General features: G+C 37.2%; 1 protein-coding gene across 1 annotated transcript in view; it reads right to left on the reverse strand.

The window, feature by feature from the left end:
* The window catches only part of LOC103215739 (ankyrin repeat domain-containing protein 30B-like), a 213,756-nt gene that overhangs the window by 34,943 nt on the left and 157,332 nt on the right, over positions 1 to 21,481 (reverse strand). Inside the window, 4 exon segments of the mRNA XM_073018916.1 lie at positions 2,216 to 2,318; positions 2,479 to 2,639; positions 13,309 to 13,368; positions 14,571 to 14,641. The gene's annotated coding sequence lies outside the window, so the exon portion shown is untranslated.

Consider the following 21,481-nt stretch of genomic DNA (forward strand, 5'->3'; position numbering starts at 1 on the left):
TTAAAAAATATATGTAAAGCTCACATTGATTTCAATGTTCAATGTTTGTTACAAGTGTTTTGGGTCTTTACTTAGAAGTCCAGTGATGTTTCTGTGACCAGAAACATATCATAGGAACATCACTCTTATTTGTATCAGTTAGCTGATGGTAAAAGTGGTTTTATTACACGTCTTTCACTTAAGCTCATTTCCAAGACCTATTGACCATGTTAAGTAAGGACTTACTATATACTAAGCATGAAGGGAGCCAGGTTACTGTCAGAGATGGGAGTTACAAATGCAGTTGATTCTTGAACGACATGGTGTGAACTGCATGGGTGCTCTTGTCAGCAGATATTTTTCAAGAAATATTAAAAAATGTGGTATTAATGGCAATTTGAATAAACCTGTAGATGAACCAAATAACCTAAAAATAGCAAACAAAAATATATATGTACAGATACTAGTCTATTTTATCATTGCTACCATGAAATACACAAAATCAATTATAAAAAGTGAAAATTTATCAAAATGTATGCATACAAAGAACATGATGCCAGCTTCAGCTAAGAGAAATGTAAAAAAGGTAAAAATGCAGCATTAAATTATAACTGCACAAAGTTAACTTTAGTATGTATTGCACTACTACAGTAAGTTTATGCCCACTTGGTACTATTGCAGTGAGCTCAAGTGTTGGGAGTATCAGCTCAAAACACCATGTGATGATAATCATCTCCACAGGAGCAATTCGTTTACCTAGGAAAATGTGTTGTACAGTAAAAGGTGATTTCTCATGGTTCTTGTATGTTTTCTATCTTTTTTTTTTTTGCAATACCATGAACCTCGAGACATATGAAGTACCACTATTGATGCCAGAAGTGCTCCAATGATGTAAAGTCATGACTTTTTTATATGAAAAAGATGAACATTTCTCAAAAGAAAAAGCTTTGACAAATATTATCAAGTTATAACCTATTAAATAGAATGAACTATGAATCCATACTGATACAAGTAAATGATTAACTTGAAGGTTTGATGAGAAACAGATATTTACATAGTCTCAGATGAACTCCCTACAAAATACTAATTCATTAAAAGGTGAAAAAATAACATGACAGAGGAGATATTCAGCAGATACCACCATTAGTAATAAAATCTAACATCACCAGTAACAGGACAAATCAAAATTGTGGTCAAATGATAGGGTGCAATAAGATCACAGGAGCATTTCTGTGATAGCCATGTTCAAAAAGTATGATGTAAAACTAATTACAAGGAAACATTACAAAAACTCAATTGAAGAACATTCTGGATTACTGAACTTTATCTTCTCAAGATTCAAGGTTATAAATATCAAAGAAAGACTGAGAAACTGCTCCGATTGAAAGTCTGAGTGATACAGAAACTAAATATAATCAATGGATCTGAATGGAATCTTTTGCAACAAGGAATATTATAGAAAGTAACAAAACTTACAAAAAATCTGAGAATCTCAAAATGTATTAATGTTAAATTTCTGTGAAGATTATATTGTAGTCACGTAGAATGTTCTGACTTGTAGGAATACCCACTAAGGAAATCAGAAATCACGGTAGAGTGTCAGCAATTTACTCTCAAATGGTTCAGAGAATGATAGTTCTTTGTAGTAAACCTTGAAACTTTAATTTTAGGACTGTTTCCAAACGCTAACCAAAAAATAAATAAGTAAATGACATAAAAGGTGAAAAGTCTTAGGAAAACCTTATTTTTTCATGAGGAAAGATCTATATAAATCAGTACTTAAAATTACATAAATTTGATGGTATGGTGTCAGTTGTATTACATGCAACCATTGACAATGACCACAGTACTAACACGCTAAAACGATGTCTGTTGAAATTTAAATCTATCACTGTAATTGTAATAAAAATTACAAGATACAATGTACTAATGACAATTTGGTAGTTTTTCTTGTTTAAACAGCTGCCTATTGAATCACTGGAGTATGTAAAACTCAATAATACAGGTTTTTATTTGTAAGATCAACTAAAAAGTTTGTTAAAGAAGCTTAGAAACATGATTTAAAATGCCATATACATTTTCATCAGACACATAGGATATAAAAAATTATCCTTTTTGAGAAAAATTTTTGTATATTTTATATTAAATGGAAAATCATTAAATTTTCCAGTAAGCATTCCAGTAATAAAATATTATAATTTTTTGTATTATATACTTTTTAAATAAAAGTTAGTACCTATTATTTCTGATGCTTTACTAACTTCATCTTTTAGATGTAAATCATTAGTAGATCCTAGAGGAGCCAGTTGCAGAAAATACAAATTCTAGTTCAGCAGCACCTGGAAAGAAAAATATTTATACTCTTTACCTAAAAGATTTTATGGTAAACTAAGTGGAATTCAGGAAAAAAGAGTTGAGAACCTGCTCTGTGTTAGCGAGAATAAAAAAAAAAAATGTATATATGACTATGATACAAAAGTGTTGTTAAATATAACTCACCCATAGTTGTGCATTGAAATAATTATCATTACGGTTATGTATCAGAGCTTCTGGCATTCTCATTCTTTATTCATTTATTCAACAACCGTGTGACAAACACTGGAATTACAGGATGAAGATGAGATAATCCACTCCTTGGCAATGTTATAGTATTATATAATCTGAAAAACAAACAGGCAATTATTTCATACAGGTAAATAGATATCATGACAGATTTAAAACAGGGCTCTACTGGAACACACAGATGGGACATTCCAGTTTTCGGTCAATATTGTAAACTTTTTGGAGGAGATACGCAAGTTGATACCAGAAGGACAACAAAAACATATGTCAGATAGAGGGGAGGAGCAAATGCCAAGAGCTGGAGCTGAGGAAGATCACTGTGAAATTCTATGTAGTCTGGCTGAATGCTAGATCAAAGAGGCAGAGTACTAGTAAGAGGTGAGAAAAAGCTGAATAACTTGACAACAACCAAACTGACTTAGGCATTTTTATTGTATTCCAAGAAATGTAGAACATTTCCTGAAGACAAAAGTCAACCAATGACAAAGTCAAAGACTGGAGATTTAAAATGTCACCAGTTACGTGACTGCTTATGAACTATAACTGCTTGGTTAGGTATTACAAGATGAGTCTTGGGTCTGTTTGCCTTAAGTCACTACCATAACCCTGAGAAGTTAATGATGCCTTTATTTTCTGAAAACAACTGCAGTGTGTAGGCTAAAAGTTCCATAGGGATGGCAGAGGAGACTTAGAGCCAAAAACAGATATGAAGACTACTTGAGATTTTTCTAAAGATATGGAACATGTCAAATTAATGAGGCATAAATACACCCTTCATTATGAGTATGTGTTTATATCTTTCATTAAATGTGTGTACAAAAATAATTGACATACCATCTATTAAACAAACAATAGCCAACTGATGTACCTATCAATTAACCAAACTCTAGTCATTTCCTATTTACAGTTTATTTTGGAAACCAATTAATAAATCTGAACTGAATTCATAAATTTTGCAATGTACCTTCTCGTGCTCTAGTGGTATTTTCTACCACTCCTGCTGCATTTAAAATAAGTCAAATATTATTTATAATGTTGAATTTTAAGAAGAGAAATTATCCTGAAAATGATGTATCACTCACAGAATTGTGCCCTTTGATACTTTTAGAGACTATACCTAATATGAGAATTGCTTAAATAGAAAAACACAATCACTAAATAATATAAAATACTGAGTTATTTTAGGTTTAGATAATACAGACTATATATGTGTAGTGCCGTTTAGTTAATCGTAGAAAAAATTACAAATAACTTTGGTCTATGATTTTTTGTCTTAGTGCTACAAAGGTTAGAGAATTTAAGTCATATTTTGCAATGAATGCATTTATTTCTAATTCTTAAACTCTGTCCTTTATAAAAGTTCAATCAGTTTTTTCACTTCAATGGATTTTTCCTTAAAGTAACTTTCTATTCTCACCCTTCAGAAAATTTACATTTTAATGTATGTTCTATGTTATCAACTTTTCAGCACAGAAACTTAAATACACACACAAAGAAAGTGGTACTCACATTATGCCATGAGAAAATTGGACTGGCAAGAGAATAAGGAAAAATATCATGTGATCTACATTATGATTGATATTTCTTTATGTGAACACAAAGATTTCAGAAAATTTGTTTGAAAAAAGAACAAATATAGGTTAGAACTAGTTTTTAAAGTTAGATTCGTAACTTTCTAGAATTAGAAGAAGGAAAATATTACATAGCTGCATAGTTGTTTTCTTTGTAGATTCTAGATATTAGCCCTTTGTCAGATAAGGAGATTGCAAAAATTTTCTCTCATTCTGTAGGTTGCCTGTTCACTCTGATGGTAGTTTCTTTTGCTGTGCAGAAGCTCTTTAGTTTAATTAGATCCCATTTGTCAATTTTGGCTTTTGCTGCCATTGCTTTTGGTGTTTTAGACATGAAGTCCTTGCCCATGCCTATGCCCTGAATGGTATTACCTAGGTTTTCTTCTAGGGTTTTTATGGTATTAGGTCTAACATTTAAGTCTCTAATCCATCTTGAATTAATTTTTGTATAAGGAGTAAGGAAGGGATCCAGTTTCAGCTTTCTACTTATGGCTAGCCAATTTTCCCAGCACCATTTATTAAAGAGGGAATCCTTTCCCCATTTCTTGTTTTTGTCAAGTTTGTCAAGATCAGATGGCTGTAGATGTGTGGTATTATTTCTGAGGACTCTGTGCTGTTCCATTGGTCTATATCTCTGTTTTGGTACCAGTACCATGCTGTTTTGGTTACTGGAGCCTTGTAGTATAGTTTGAAGTCAGGTAGCATGATGTCTCCAGCCTTTGTTCTTTTGACTTAGGATTGTCTTGGAGATGCGGGCTCTTTTTCGGTTCCATATGAACTTTAAAGCAGTTTTTTCCAATTCTGTGAAGAAACTCATTGGTAGTTTGATGGGGATGGCATTGAATCTATAAATTACCTTGGGCAGTATGGCGATTTTCATGATATTGATTCTTCCTATCCATGAGCATGGTATGTTCTTCCATTTGTTTGTGTCCTCTTTTATTTCACTGAGCAGTGTTTTGTAGTTCTCCTTGAAGAAGTCCTTTACGTCCCTTGTAAGTTGAATTCCTAGGTATTTTATTCTCTTTGAGGCAATTGTGAATGGAAGTTCATTCATGATTTGGCTCTCTGTTTGTTACTGGTGTATAAGAATGCTTGTGATTTTTGCACATTGATTTTGTATCCTGAGACTTTGCTGAAGTTGCTTATCAGCTTAAGGAGATTTTGGGCTGAGATAATGGGGTTTTCTAAATATACAATCATGTCATCTGCAAACAGGGATAATTTGACTTCTTCTTTTCCTAACTGAATACCCTTGATTTCTTTCCCTTGCCTGATTGCCCTAGCCAGAACTTCCAACACTATGTTGAATAGGAGTGGTGAAAGAGGGCATCCCTGTCTTGTGCCAGTTTTCAAAGGGAATTTTTCTAGTTTTTGCCCATTCAGTATGATATTGGCTGTGGGTTTGTCATAAATAGCTCTTATTATTTTGAGATACGTTCCATCAATACTGAATTTATTGAGAGTTTTTAGCATGAAGGGCTGTTGAATTTTGTCAAAGGCCTTTTTTGCATCTATTGAGATAATCATGTGGTTCTTGTCTTTGGTTCTGTTTATATGCTGGATTACGTTTATTGATTTGCGAATGTTGAACCAGCCTTGCATCCCAGGGATGAAGCCCACTTGATCATGGTGGATAAGCTTTTTGATGTGCTGCTGAATCCGGTTTGCCAGTATTTTATTGAGGATTTTTGCATTGATGTTCATCAGGGATATTGGTCTAAAATTCTCTTTTTTGTGGGTATCTCTGCCAAGTTTGGTATCATGGTGATGTTGGCCTCATAAAATGAGCTAGAGAGGATTCCCTCTTTTTCTGTTGATTGGAATAGTTTCAGAAGGAATCGTACTAGCTCCTTGTACCTCTGGTAGAATTTGGCTGTGAATCCATCTGGTCCTGGACTGTTTTTGGTTGGTAAGGTATTAATTATTGCCTCAATTTCAGAACCTGCTATTGGACCATTCAGGGATTCAACTTCTTCCAGGTTTAGTCTTGGGAGAGTGTAAGTGTCCAGGAAATTATCCATTTCTTCTAGATTTTCTAGTTTATTTGCATAGAGGTGTTTATAGTATTCTCTATGGTAGTTTGTATTTCTGTGGGGTTGGTGTTGATATCCCCTTTATCATTTTTTATTGTGTCTATTTGATTCTTCTCTCTTTTCTTCTTTATTAGTCTTGCTAGTGGTCTATCAATTTTGTTGATCTTTTCAAAAAACCAACTCCTGGGTTCATTAATTTTTTGGAGGGTTTTTTGTGTCTCTGTCTCCTTCAGTTCTGCTCTGATCTTAGTTATTTCTTGCCTTCTGCTAGCTTTTGAATGTGTTTGCTCTTGCTTCTCTAGTTCTTTTAATTGTGATGTTAGAGTGTCAATTTTAGATCTTTCCAGCTTTCTCTTGTGGGCATTTAGTGCTATAAATTTCTCTCTAAACACTGCTTTAAATGTGTCCCAGAGATTCTGGTATGTTGTATCTTTGTTCTCATTGGTTTCAAAGAACATCTTTATTTCTACCTTCATTTAGTTATGTACCCAGTAGTCATTCAGGAGCAGGATGTTCAGTTTCCATGTAGTTGAGCAGTTTTGATTGAGTTTCTTAGTCCTGAGTTCAAGTTTGATTGCCCTGTGGTCTGAGAGAAAGTTTGTTATAATTTCTGTTCTTTTACATTTGCTGAGGAGTGCTTTACTTCCAATTATGTGGTCAATTTTAGAATAAGTGTGATGTGGTGCTGAGAAGAATGTATATTCTGTTGATTTGGGGTGGAGAGTTCTGTAGATGTCTATTAGGTTCATTTGGTGCAAAGATGAGTTCAATTCCTGGATATCCTTGTTAACTTTCTGTCTCATTGTTCTGTTTAATGTTGATAGCGGAGTGTTGAAGTCTCCCATTATTATTGTGTGGGAGTCTAAGTCTCTTTGTAAGTCTCTAAGGACTTGCTTTATGAATCTGGGTGCTCATGTATTGGGTGCATATATATTTAGGATAGTTAGCTCTTTCTGTTGAACTGATCCCTTTACCATTTTTTTTTATTATTATTATACTTTAAGTTCTAGGGTACATGTGCATAACGTGCAGGTTTGTTACATATGTATACTTGTGCCATGTTGGTGTGCTGCACCCATCAACTCGTCAGCACCCATCAACTCGTCATTTACATCAGATATAACTCCCAATGCAATCCCTCCCCACTCCCCGCTCCCCATGATAGGCCCTGGTGTGTGATGTTCCCCTTCCCGAGTCCAAGTGATCTCATTGTTCAGTTCCCACCTATGAGTGAGAACATGCGGTGTTTGGTTTTCTGTTCTTGTGATAGTTTGCTAAGAATGATGGTTTCCAGCTGCATCCATGTCCCTACAAAGGACCCAAACTCATCTTTTTTTATGGGTGCATAGTATTCCATGGTGTATATGTGCCACATTTTCTTAATCCAGTCTGTCACTGATGGACATTTGGGTTGATTCCAATCTTTGCTATTGTGAATAGTCCCTTTACCATTATGTAATGGCCTTCTTTGTCTCTTTTGATCTCTGATGGTTTAAAGTCTGTTTTATCAACGACTAGTATTGCAACCCCTGCTTTTTTTTGTTCTCCATTTCCTTGGTAGATCTTCTTCCATCCCTTATTTTGAGCCTATGTGTGTCTCTGCCTGTGAGATGGGTCTCCTGAATACAGCGCACTGATGGGTCTTGACTCTTTATCCATTTTGTCAATCTGTGTCTTTTAATTGGACCATTTAGTCCATTTACATTAAAGCTAATATTGTTATGTATGAACTTGATCCTGTCATTATGATATTACCTGGTTATTTTGCTCATTAGTTGATGCAGTTTCTTCCTAGCATCAATGGTCTTTACATTTTGGCATGTTTTTGCAATGGATGGTACCATTTGTTCCTTTCCATGTTTAGTGCTTCCTTCAGGGTCTCTTGTAAGGCAGGCCTGGTGGTAACAAAATCTCTAAGTATCTGCCTATCTGTAAAGGATTTTATTTCTCCTTCACTTATGAAACTTAGTTTGGCTGGATATGAAATTCTGGGTTGAAAATTCTTTTCTTTAAGAATGTTGAATATTGGCCCCCACTCTCTTCTGGCTTGTAGAGTTTCTGCCGTGAGATCTGCTGTTCGTCTGATGGGCTTCCCTTTGTGGGTAACCCGACCTTTCTCTCTGGTTGCCCTTAACATTTTTTCCTTCATTTCAACTTTGGTGAATCTGACAATTATGTGTCTTGGAGTTGCTCTTCTCGAGGAGTATCTTTGTGGAATCTCTGTATTTCCTGGATTTGAATGTTGGCCTGCCTTACTAGGTTGGGGAAGTTCTCCTGGATGATATCCTGAAGAGTGTTTTCCAACTTGATTCCATTTTCCCCGTCACTTTCAGGCACACCAATCAGTTGTAGATTTGATCTTTTCACATAATCTCATATTACTTGGAGGCTTTGTTCATTTCTTTTTACTCTTTTCTATCTACACATCTCTTCTCATTTCATTTCATTCATTTGATCTTCAATCACTGATACTCTTTCTTCCAGTTGATCGAGTCGGTTACTGAAGATTGTGCATTTGTCACGTACTTTTCGTGTTATGGTTTTCATCTCTATCAGTTCTTTTAAGGGCTTCTCTGCCTTGATTATTCTAGCTATCCATTTATCCATTCTTTTTTCAAGGTTTTTAGTTTCTTTGCACTGGTTATGTAGTTCCTCCTTTAGCTCTGAGAAGTTTGATCGACTGAAGCCTTCTTCTCTCAACTCGTCAAAGTCATTCTCCATCCAGCTTTGTTCCATTGCTGGCGATGAGCTGTGTTCCTTCGGAGGGGGAGATGCACTCTGATTTTTTGAATTTCCAGCTTTTCTGCACTGCTTTTTCCCCATCTTCATGGTTTATCAGCCTTTGGTCTTTGATGTTGGTGATGTACTGATGGGGTTTTGGTGTGGGTGTCCTTTCTGTTTGTTAGTTTTCCTTCTAACAGTCAGGACCCTCAGCTGTAGGTCTGTTGGAGTTTGCTTGAGGTCCACTCCAGACCCTGTTTGCCTGGGTATCAGCAGCAGAGGCAGCAGAAGATAGAATATTGCTGAATGGCAAGTGTTGCTGTCTGATTTGCTCTGGAAACTTTGTCTCAGGGCACACCCAAGACGGCCAAATAGGAACAGCTCCATCCTCCAGCTCCCAGCATGGGCGACACATAAGATAGGTGATTTCTGCATTTTCAACTGAAGTACTGGGTTCATCTCACTGGGGTGTGTCGGACAGTTGACGCTGGTCCATGGGTGCAGCCCGACCAGTGAGAGCTGAAGCAGAGCGAGGCATTGCTTCATCTGGAAAGTGCAAGTGGAAAGGGAATTTCTTTTCCTAGCCAAAGGAAATTGAGACACACAAAACCTGGAAAATCAGGTAACTCCCACCCCAATACTGCCCTTTACCAAGGGTCTTAGCAAACAGCACAACAGGAGATTATATCCCACACCTGGCCCAGAGGGTCCCACTGCCATGGAGCCTCCCTCATTGCTAGCACAGCAGTCTGAGTTCTAACTGCAAGCTGGCAGGGAGGCTGGGGGAGGGGCGCCCACCATTGCTGAGGCTTAAGTAGGTAAACAAGGCTGCCGGGAAGCTGGAATTGGGTGGAGCCCACCACAGCTCAAGGAGGCCGGCCTGCCTGCCTCTGTAGACTCCTCCTCTGGGGAAAGGGTATAGCTAAACAAAAAGCAGCAGAAACCTCGGCAGAGGTAAATTCCCCTGTCTGACAGCTTTGAAGAGAGCAGTGGATCTCCCACCATGGAGGTTGAGATCTGAGAATGGGCAGACTGCCTGCTCAAGTGGGTCCCTGACCCTTGAGTAGTCTAACTGGGAGACATTCCCTACTAGGTGCAGACCGACACAACACTTTTTTTCTTTTCAAATAGAAGGTGAGAAAATTATACATGGGAGAAAAATGTATCCACAATTTTTAGGGTATTAGCAAGGCTCACTCATAAACAATAGTTTTCTAACTTTGTCTCATAGAAATCTGAGGTACTACAGAGGACATAGCAGTATTAAGGGATAAGGAAGTCCCAACTTCAGAGACTCCTTCCTTTCTTTAGCAAATTAGCTCTACTTGTATCTGTTCTGTTTTATATAATAGTGTTGCATCTAACTTTCTTAAAACAAGTTCTGTTCTTCAAAAAAATTTTAAGCTATGAAAATCACTGATAAGTCAAACTCCCTCATTTTACAAAAGAGGTAGCACAAACTCAGAGCATGTATGGCTCACCGTAGGTCACAAAGCCAATTAGCTCCAGGCCAGAAATGGGCTTTAGTGCTTCTGTCTGAGACTGGCATTTGATGCCAGTGATTTTCTCCATATTTAGGAGAAATGTGTAGATTTTAAAATATAACTCAGAGAAAATGCATGCATATATGTAAAACTGTCTCATAGCTCAATCACGTTTAGGTGCAACACATTAAAAAGTAGCTCTCCAGCTAAATTGTGAATTCTTAAATCATGAATACAAAGTAAGAAATAGAAATTAATATCATAACATCTGTGAGTGGCAGTCAACATAATCAATTTGTAAAGAATAAGTTTGCTACACTCCAAAAAACAGGAACTCAAAGGAGAAAAACTTTACCAAGCCAGGTGACATTGCGAAAATTCTTTCTTAGAAAAACTATTAATTTTCTCCAAATAGGACTTGGCTTTCAAAAGTCAATTAATAAATGAATTGTCCATGTTCTGGGTTATTTATAGCAAAATTGGAAACACAAAACAGATTTCTCTTTGCCATCTAGCATACTTCTATCTAACTTCTTGTCATTAATTCGTACACACAAAGACAGATCTAAACTTAATTTCAAGGATAACTTAAACCCATGCACACATACTTGGTGAGACTTCATTTCCCTTGCTTCAAGTTTCCATGTGAGGACTCATGCTTTCTCTACTTTTCTCTGGGGAGGAGGGAAGATTTGCCTAATGGGTAAATTTGGGCAAAGTGCATTGAGTGTGCCTGTTTGGCTTTGAGTCTCTCTGCAAACATGTGTCTGCCCACAGTGAAGTGAGTGTGGGTTGGCTGTCATCTCTGCAGGAAGCTACCTGCTCTTGTGATGGTGTCAAGCATCTCTTTCTTCCACTTGCAACTGTGTGTTAGAGCCTAATCTGAGAAGACATGTTCAGAAGCTCGCTGTGGCTGCACATCTGCGTCATGTCTTCCCATTAGTTGTCATGAGTCAGCAATAAAGCTGGTATGTTGATGTCTATCCACCTGATTCCTATGTTCTGAACTGAGAGAAAACATAGGAGCATCATTTGCAGCCAACCCCACCACAGCCCCACGAAGATGGCTACATAATACTTGTAAAAATATTTTCTACTTCCTTGATTTTGTAACTTTATATTCTTCAACACAACTCCCATGTTAACAAGAGGAAGTGCTGGAAAAAAGATTGTAAATAAAAAAACACAGTGAAATCAATCACAATAGTAAAACCCAACAAATACAATGTTCACTATTTCAAAAATAACTTAGTGACAGGCTACTGTTACATTATACTTGATATTATAAGTTAAAAAAATATTGATGTACTGTCTCTTTGAGACCAATTTGTTAAATACATACACATCACACATATACTTTTCCATAATTAATATATTTTCAAGTAACCACATTTTTAAATTAAAATATATTATCATTCTCTATTTTAAGGAGCACTCAAATTTTATGGCAGTAATTATGCACTCCCATGTGGCACAATCAAATAAGTTTGCACATTTAAACCACTGCAATTCAAGATCAAAATATCAATAGTTTAACATCTGAAGGCAATTACACTTGCGAGTTTGTGAGTATTAAATATGTGCACTGTGTCACAGAGAAAGGAAAAAGGAAACTCTTCATAGACCAAAGCGCAGATGGATTAAGCATAGAGCCACAAATATATTTAAAGACCTTGTGGGGGAAAAATTAATAAAAGAAGAATTAGAAGAATTTGAGAAATTATCTGAAACAACTCTTAAGGATAAAATGAGAAATTTGCATTTGGCTAAGTAGATAAAAAAGTGGAGACAGGAGAAATTATATGGAGCCTAAAACTATTGTAATAAAGAAGTTTATCAAATTCTACTTGTCTTATGAGTGATTACCATAACCATTATTTTAGTGTGATTAGAGTTAAAATTCAGAGTAGACAGGCACTACCTTGGTGATATGCAAACAGGACTATTTTGTTTGGGAAAAAGTGCAACTCAACATTCTGTAGAAGGTGCAACTCGACATTCTGATATGACACAATGTTCTACCATGTGACACAAGTTCCAACGTGTGACACAATGTTCTACCATGTAAAAAGTTACAGTCTTAGGAATATGGTTTTAGCTTGGGCATACCTATATAGCTACATTTAGAAAAGAAGTTGCTAAACTGAATGAAAGTTTGAGAAATTGAAAAGTTACTTAAATTATTAGAAACTTTTTGAGTCAGTAATGCACCTGAAGTCCAAAACCAATCAATGTAGAAATGAGTCTTCCTATCTCAAATAATTAAAAAAACATGTACCAAGTGACTACTAGGTGCCATGCATTATCTTAGGCACACTAGTACTATACAACTTTCAAACAAACAAACAAACAAAAACTTTAAACCAGCTAAGTCTTATCTTTCATTAATGTGAAATAAATCTTTAAGATTACAATTATTAGACAAACATTGTATATGCAAAAGGATCCAATGACTGATGTATTTTTGAAGCTAATTTTGATTTTTGAATTTTATAATATAATTTTTAAAGAACTAATAAAATTATAAAATTCCTTCTCATATATAGAGCAAAGTATCTCAGAATTTAAAAAACAAAGTAAAAGTTTGGAAAAAGTACACATAGTTACTATGATAGCTATAATAGTGTTAAGGCTAAACTTCATGCGTTGGTAACAGGTGCAAGAAAAGGCAAATGACATCAGCATAGAGAAGCACAACTTCAATCACATGAAACAAAAATGATGTATTATAATTGGTTTCTTTATAGTTTAAAAAAAAGCTGCATAAGATAGAACTTCAAATTAACAATATTCCAAAATATTACAACATTGCAAATAAAAAAGATAAATTCAGTATCAATGCTATTTTAACATATTTTATGTTAGATTTAGATATTTTAACACTTAACTTTCTAGAATTACAGCCAAAAATATCTAAATGTCTTCCTGTTTGCAATGCTCCCTCCAAAAACCCACCTTTTCTGTTACTGTAGATAATCTGTACCACCTCCTCTCATAGTATTATTAGATGTTCTCCTAGTAGAAATAATCAAAGTTTAGCAACTCTAGTAGGCACCTTCTTTCTGTGTCTCAAATAATTTTGTAAACAACAATTACTTAAGAACTTTTTCAGGTCATTCTGCAGAAGTTATGAAAACATGTCACTGAATCTTCACAGAATTATTAAGTCTAACATAATTTGGCAAATCACTTGCCCACAAAGAAACCCTGTACTCCTTGGAACTACTAATGAAGTTTAAAATGAGCTGTCTTTCAACATATCTGGAAATACTAAAAATAAATAGCACTTTGCCCCCTAAAAACTAAGAGAAAATATTTTCTCAAAAATCTTTGCTCGCACTGCATCTGTATTTATGCATGTTTTCGTTATCTTGTAAAATAATACATGAGCTGATTATTCTGGGAAAAAAATAGATAAGAAAATTTCACATGTGCATCATGTTAACACTTCACAGTAGTATTTAACATTCTTCCTCTTTTTGTACCCAGAAGTGCAGTTTCATGACCCTGAAGACCTTAGACCCAGATCATATCACTCTTTTTAGAAAAATAAAACTAAGCTATCAAAATAATTAAAAACTCAGCTAGCTAGGATCATCTAATTTATGTATTAAAACAGTCATTTAATTGTTCCCCTTTATTTGGCAGCAATGCTGTCTGAGAAAGCTTAGATTTGCTCCTCTACAATTTTTTAGAATATGAAGCCAGGTAAAGAAAAAATATTTCACTTAACATAAGCATACACTACTTTTCAATGCATTAAGGAGATTATGAAATCACCATCAAAACTATAAGCCAATGTGCAGTGATTGAAATGGATATTTTAGTGACAGTGATAAACAATGAAAACTAGTTGCTACCTACTTATTTTAGTTCAAAAAAGTGTTGTTTTTTTTTTTTGTAATTTGTTTATTTATTTAACAGGGGCTATGTTGCCCAGGCTGGAGAGCATTGGCTATTCATAATTGTGATTATGATACACTACAGCCTTGAAAGATTGGGCTCAAGTGATTTTTTGCCTACTCCGCCTCCTAAGTAGCTAGGATGACTGTGCACAGTTTTAAAATTTTCCCCCAAGTCAAAAGATGGATTAGATAGATAGATAGATAGATAGATAGATAGATAGATAGATAACAATGCTTCAATTTATACATCTTGACATTGCTGGCATTATTTGGGGATCTCCAGAAATGGATTCTTAAGATGAGTATAATCACCTGGTTGGATTGAAAGATGTCTGTTGCATTATCAGGGTAGATGGGAACCCTGTGTAGCTTCACATGGAATCCTGGGTAGAAAGAAGATAATGGTTTATGTGTGGTTGTAGTTGCTATTAAAAGACTCAGTATCATTGCCATATTAGTCATTCATAATTCAATGATAGACATATAGACATTGATAATTCAATGACAGACATTCAATGATAGATAGAACATCATTTTAAAAATTCAAAGAATTGATTGATTTAGCTATTTGTAAGCTATTGTCAAATTGCACAGCAATAGATGCTTTACAAAAACTGAGAGAAGTAATGTAGATATAGCGACAAATAAAGATCCAGTCTTGTGTAAAAAAAAAAAAAAATGATAAGACTTTTAACTTAAAAACAAAACAAAAATGAATCCTTCAAGTGTTTCACATTTATTTACTTCATAAATGTATTTATTTTAGATTACTTTAAATAATGAACATGTACATGTGATTAAGTGTTTGGATGTCAAACATTCATCTCTGATTGGGGTGCACAACTTGAGATGGTACAGGAAAACAATAAAAATGTTATGTTCTGCGCAGCAAAAGAAACTACCATCAGAGTGAACAGGTAACCTACAGAATGGGAGAACATTTTTGCAATCTACTCATCTGACAAAGGGCTAATATACAGAACCTACAAACAACTCAAACAAATTTACAAGAAAAAAACAAACAACCCCATCAAAAAGTGGGCAAAGGATATGAATAGACATTTCTCAAAAGAAGACATGCATACAGCCAACAGACACATGAAAAAATGCTCATCATCACTGGCCATCAGAGAAATGCAAATCAAAACCACAATGAGATACCATCTCACACCAGTTAGAATGGCAATCACTACAAAGTCAGGAAACAACAGGTGCTGGAGAGGATGTGGAGAAATAGGAACACTTTTACACTGTTGGTGGGATTGTAAACTAGTTCAACCATTGTGGAAAACAGTGTGGTGATTCCTCAAGGATCTAGAACTAGAAGTACCATATGACCCAGCCATCCCATTACTGGGTATATACCCAAAGGATTATAAATCATGCTGCTATAAAGACACATGCACACGTATGTTTATTGCGGCACTATTCACAATAGCAAAGACTTGGAATCAACGCAAATGTCCATCAGTGACAGACTGGATTAAGAAAATGTGGCACATGGGGGGGCGGAGCAAGATGGCCGAATAGGAACAGCTCCAGTCTCCAACTCCCAGCGCGAGCGACACAGAAGACCGGCGATTTCTGCATTTTCAACTGAGGTACTGGGTTCATCTCACTGGGGAGTGCCAGACGATCGGTGCTGGTCAGCTGCTGCAGCCCCACCAGCGAGAGCTGAAGCAGGGCGAGGCATTGCCTCACCTGGAAAGCGCAAGCAGGAAGGGAATCCCTTTTCCTAGCCAGGGGAACTGAGACACACAACACCTGGAAAATCGGGTAACTCCCACCCCAATACTGCGCTTTAAGCAGACAGGCACACCAGGAGATCATATCCCACACCTGGCCGGGAGTGTCCCACACCCACGGAGCCTCCCTCATTGCTAGCACAGCCGTCTGTGATCTACCGGCAAGGCAGCAGCGAGGCTGGGGGAGGGGCGCCCGCCATTGCTCAGGCTTAAGTAGGTAAACAAAGCTGCTGGGAAGCTCGAACTGGGTGGAGCTCACAGCAGCTTAAGGAAACCTGCCTGTCTCTGTAGACTCCACCTCTGGGGACAGGGCACAGTAAATAATAACAAACGCAGCAGCTCTGCAGACGCAAACGACTCTGTCTGACAGCTTTGAAGAGAGCAGTGGATCTCCCAACACGGAGGTTGAGATCTGAGAAGGGACAGACTCCCTGCTCAAGTGGGTCCCTGACCCCTGAGTAGCCTAACTGGGAGACATCCCCCACTAGGGGCAGTCTGACACCCCACACCTCACAGGGTGGAGTACACCCCTGAGAGGAAGATTCCAAAGCAAGAATCAGACAGGTACACTCGCTGTTCAGAAATATTCTATCTTCTGCAGCCTCTGCTGCTGATACCCAGGCAAACAGGGTCTGGAGTGGACCTCAAGCAATCTCCTACAGCTACAACCTACAGCTGAGGATCCTGACTGTTAGAAGGAAAGCTATCAAACAGGAAGGACACCTACACCAAAACCCCATCAGTACATCACCATCATCAAAGACCAGAGGCAGATAAAACCACAAAGATGGGGAAAAAGCAGGGCAGAAAAGCTGGAAATTCAAAAAATAAGAGCACATCTCCCCCGGCAAAGGAGCGCAGCTCATCACCAGCAACGGATCAAAGCTGGACGGAGAATGACTTCAACGAGATGAGAGAAGAAGGCTTCAGTCCATCAAATTTATCAGAGCTAAAGGAGGAATTACGTACCCAGCGCAAAGAAACTAAAAATCTTGAAAAAAAAAGTGGAAGAATTGATGGCTAGAGTAATTAATGCAGAGAAGCTCACAAAGGAAATGAAAGAGACGAAAACCATGGCACGAGAAATACGTGACAAATGCACAAGCTTCAGTAACCGTCTCGATCAACTGGAAGAAAGAATGTCAGCGATGGAGGATCAAATGAATGAAATGAAGCGAGAAGAGAAACCAAAAGAAAAAAGAAGAAAAAGAAATGAACAAAGCCTGCAAGAAGTATGGGATTATGTAAAAAGACCAAATCTACGTCTGATTGGGGTGCCTGAAAGTGAGGGGGAAAATGGAACCAAGTTGGAAAACACTCTTCAGGATATCATCCAGGAGAACTTCCCCAACCTAGTAGGGCAGGCCAACATTCAAATCCAGGAAATACAGAGAACGCCACAAAGATACTCCTCGAGAAGAGCAACTCCAAGACACATAATTGCCAGATTCACCAAAGTTGAAATGAAGGAAAAAATCTTAAGGGCAGCCAGAGAGAAAGGTCGGGTTACCCACAAAGGGAAGCCCATCAGACTAACAGCAGATCTCTCGGCAGAAACTCTTCAAGCCAGAAGAGAGTGGGGGCCAATATTCAACATTCTTAAAGAAAAGAATTTTAAACCCAGAATTTTATATCCAGCCAAACTAAGTTTCATAAGTGAAGGAGAAATAAAATCCTTTACAGATAAGCAAATGCTTAGAGATTTTGTCACCACTAGGCCTGCCTTACAAGAGACCCTGAAGGAAGCACTAAACATGGAAAGGAACAACCGGTACCAGCCATTGCAAAAACATGCCAAAATGTAAAGACCATCAAGGCTAGGAAGAAACTGCATCAACTAACGAGCAAAATAACCAGTTAATATCATAATGGCAGGATCAAGTTCACACATAACAATCTTAACCTTAAATGTAAATGGACTAAATGCTCCAATTAAAAGACACAGACTGGCAAACTGGATAAAGAGTCAAGACCCATCAGTCTGCTGTATTCAGGAGACCCATCTCACACGCAGAGACATACATAGGCTCAAAATAAAGGGATGGAGGAAGATTTACCAAGCAAATGGAGAACACAAAAAAGCGGGGGTTGCAATACTAGTCTCTGATAAAACAGACTTTAAACCATCAAAGATCAAAAGAGACAAAGAAGGCCATTACATAATGGTAAAGGGATCAATTCAACAGGAAGAGCTAACTATCCTAAATATATATGCACCCAATACAGGAGCACCCAGATTCATAAAGCAAGTCCTTAGAGACTTACAGAGAGACTTAGACTCCCATACAATAATAATGGGAGACTTCAACACTCCACTGTCAACATTAGACAGATCAATGAGACAGAAAGTTAACAAGGATATCCAGGAATTGAACTCATCTCTGCAGCAAGCAGACCTAATAGACATCTATAGAACTCTCCACCCCAAATCAACAGAATATACATTCTTCTCAGCACCACATCGTACTTACTCCAAAATTGACCACGTAATTGGAAGTAAAGCACTCCTCAGCAAATGTACAAGAACAGAAATTATAAAAAACTGTCTCTCAGACCACAGTGCAATCAAATTAGAACTCAGGACTAAGAAACTCAATCAAAACCGCTCAACTACATGGAAACTGAACAACCTGCTCCTGAATGACTACTGGGTACATAACGAAATGAAGGCAGAAATAAAGATGTTCTTTGAAACCAATGAGAACAAAGATACAACATACCAGAATCTCTGGGACACATTTAAAGCAGTGTGTAGAGGGAAATTTATAGCACTAAATGCCCACAAGAGAAAGCAGGAAAGATCTAAAATTGACACTCTAACATCGCAATTAAAAGAACTAGAGAAGCAAGAGCAAACACATTCGAAAGCTAGCAGAAGGCAAGAAATAACTAAGATCAGAGCAGAACTGAAGGAGATAGAGACACAAAAAACCCTCCAAAAAATCAATGAATCCAGGAGTTGGTTTTTTGAAAAGATCAACAAAATTGACAGACCACTAGCAAGACTAATAAAGAAGAAAAGAGAGAAGAATCAAATCGACGCAATTAAAAATGATAAAGGGGATATCACCACCGACCCCACAGAAATACAAACTACCATCAGAGAATACTATAAACACCTCTACGCAAATAAACTGGAAAATCTAGAAGAAATGGATAATTTCCTGGACACTTACACTCTCCCAAGACTAAACCAGGAAGAAGTTGAATCCCTGAATAGACCAATAGCAGGCTCTGAAACTGAGGCAATAATTAATAGCCTACCAACCAAAAAAAGTCCAGGACCAGATGGATTCACAGCTGAATTCTACCAGAGGTACAAGGAGGAGCTGGTACCATTCCTTCTGAAACTATTCCAATCAATAGAAAAAGAGGGAATCCTCTCTAACTCATTTTATGAGGCCAACATCATCCTGATACCAAAGCCTGGCAGAGACACAACAAAAAAAGAGAATTTTAGACCAATATCCCTGATGAACATCGATGCAAAAATCCTCAATAAAATACTGGCAAACCGGATTCAGCAGCACATCAAAAAGCTTATCCACCATGATCAAGTGGGCTTCATCCCTGGGATGCAAGGCTGGTTCAACATTCGCAAATCAATAAACATAATCCAGCATATAAACAGAACCAAAGACAAGAACCACATCATTATCTCAATAGATGCAGAAAAGGCTTTTGACAAAATTCAACAGTCCTTCATGCTAAAAACGCTCAATAAATTCGGTATTGACGGAACGTACCTCAAAATAATAAGAGCTATTTATGACAAACCCACAGCCAATATCATACTGAATGGGCAAAAACTGGAAAAATTCCCTTTGAAAACTGGCACAAGACAGGGATGCCCTCTCTCACCACTCCTATTCAACATAGTGTTGGAAGTTCTGGCTAGGGCAATCAGGCAAGAGAAAGAAATCAAGGGGATTCAGTTAGGAAAAGAAGAAGTCAAATTGTCCCTGTTTGCAGACGACATGATTGTATATTTAGAAAACCCCATTGTCTCAGCCCAAAATCTCCTTAAGCTGATCAGCAACTTCAGCAAAGTCTCAGGATACAAAATTAATGTGCAAAAATCACAAGCATTCTTATACACCAGTGACAGTCAAACAGAGAGCCAAATCAGGAATGAACTTCCATTCACAATTGCTTCAAAGAGAATAAAATACCTAGGAATCCAACTTACAAGGGATTTTAAGGACCTCTTCAAGGAGAACTACAAACCACTGCTCAGTGAAATCAAAGAGGACACAAACAAATGGAAGAACATACCATGCTCATGGATAGGAAGAATCAATATTGTGAAAATGGCCATACTGCCCAAGGTAATTTATAGATTCAATGCCATCCCCATCAAGCTACCAATGAGCTTCTTCACAGAATTGGAAAAAACTGCTTTAAAGTTCATATGGAACCAAAAAAGAGCCCGCATCTCCAAGACAATCCTAAGTCAAAAGAACAAAGCTGGAGGCATCACGCTACCTGACTTCAAACTATACTACAAGGCTACAGTAACCAAAACAGCATGGTACTGGTACCAAAACAGAGATATAGACCAATGGAACAGAACAGAGTCCTCAGAAATAATACCACACATCTACAGCCATCTGATCTTTGACAAACCTGAGAGAAACAAGAAATGGGGAAAGGATTCCCTATTTAATAAATGGTGCTGGGAAAACTGGCTAGCCATAAGTAGAAAGCTGAAACTGGATCCTTTCCTTACTCCTTATATGAAAATTAATTCAAGATGGATTAGAGACTTAAATGTTAGACCTAATACCATAAAAATCCTAGAGGAAAACCTAGGTAGTACCATTCAGGACATAGGCATGGGCAAAGACTTCATGTCTAAAACACCAAAAGCAACGGCAGCAAAAGCCAAAATTGACAAATGGGATCTCATCAAACTAAAGAGCTTCTGCACAGCAAAAGAAACTACCATCAGAGTGAGCAGGCAACCTACAGAATGGGAGAAAATTTTTGCATTCTACTCATCTGACAAAGGGCTAATATCCAGAACCTACAAAGAACTCAAACAAATTTACAAGAAAAAAACAAACAACCCCATCCAAAAGTGGGCAAAGGATATGAACAGACATTTCTCAAAAGAAGACATTCATACAGCCAACAGACACATGAAAAAATGCTCATCATCACTGGCCATCAGAGAAATGCAAATCAAAACCACAATGAGATACCATCTCACACCAGTTAGAATGGCGATCATTCAAAAGTCAGGAAACAACAGGTGCTGGAGAGGATGTGGAGAAATAGGAACACTTTTACACTGTTGGTGGGATTGTAAACTAGTTCAACCATTATGGAAAACAGTATGGCGATTCCTCAAGGATCTAGAACTAGATGTACCATATGACCCAGCCATCCCATTACTGGGTATATACCCAAAGGATTATAAATTATGCTGTTATAAGGACACATGCACACGTATGTTTATTGCAGCACTATTCACAA

This window comes from Chlorocebus sabaeus, chromosome 9 (genome assembly GCF_047675955.1).
Source record: "Chlorocebus sabaeus isolate Y175 chromosome 9, mChlSab1.0.hap1, whole genome shotgun sequence".
NCBI lineage: Eukaryota > Metazoa > Chordata > Mammalia > Primates > Cercopithecidae > Chlorocebus > Chlorocebus sabaeus.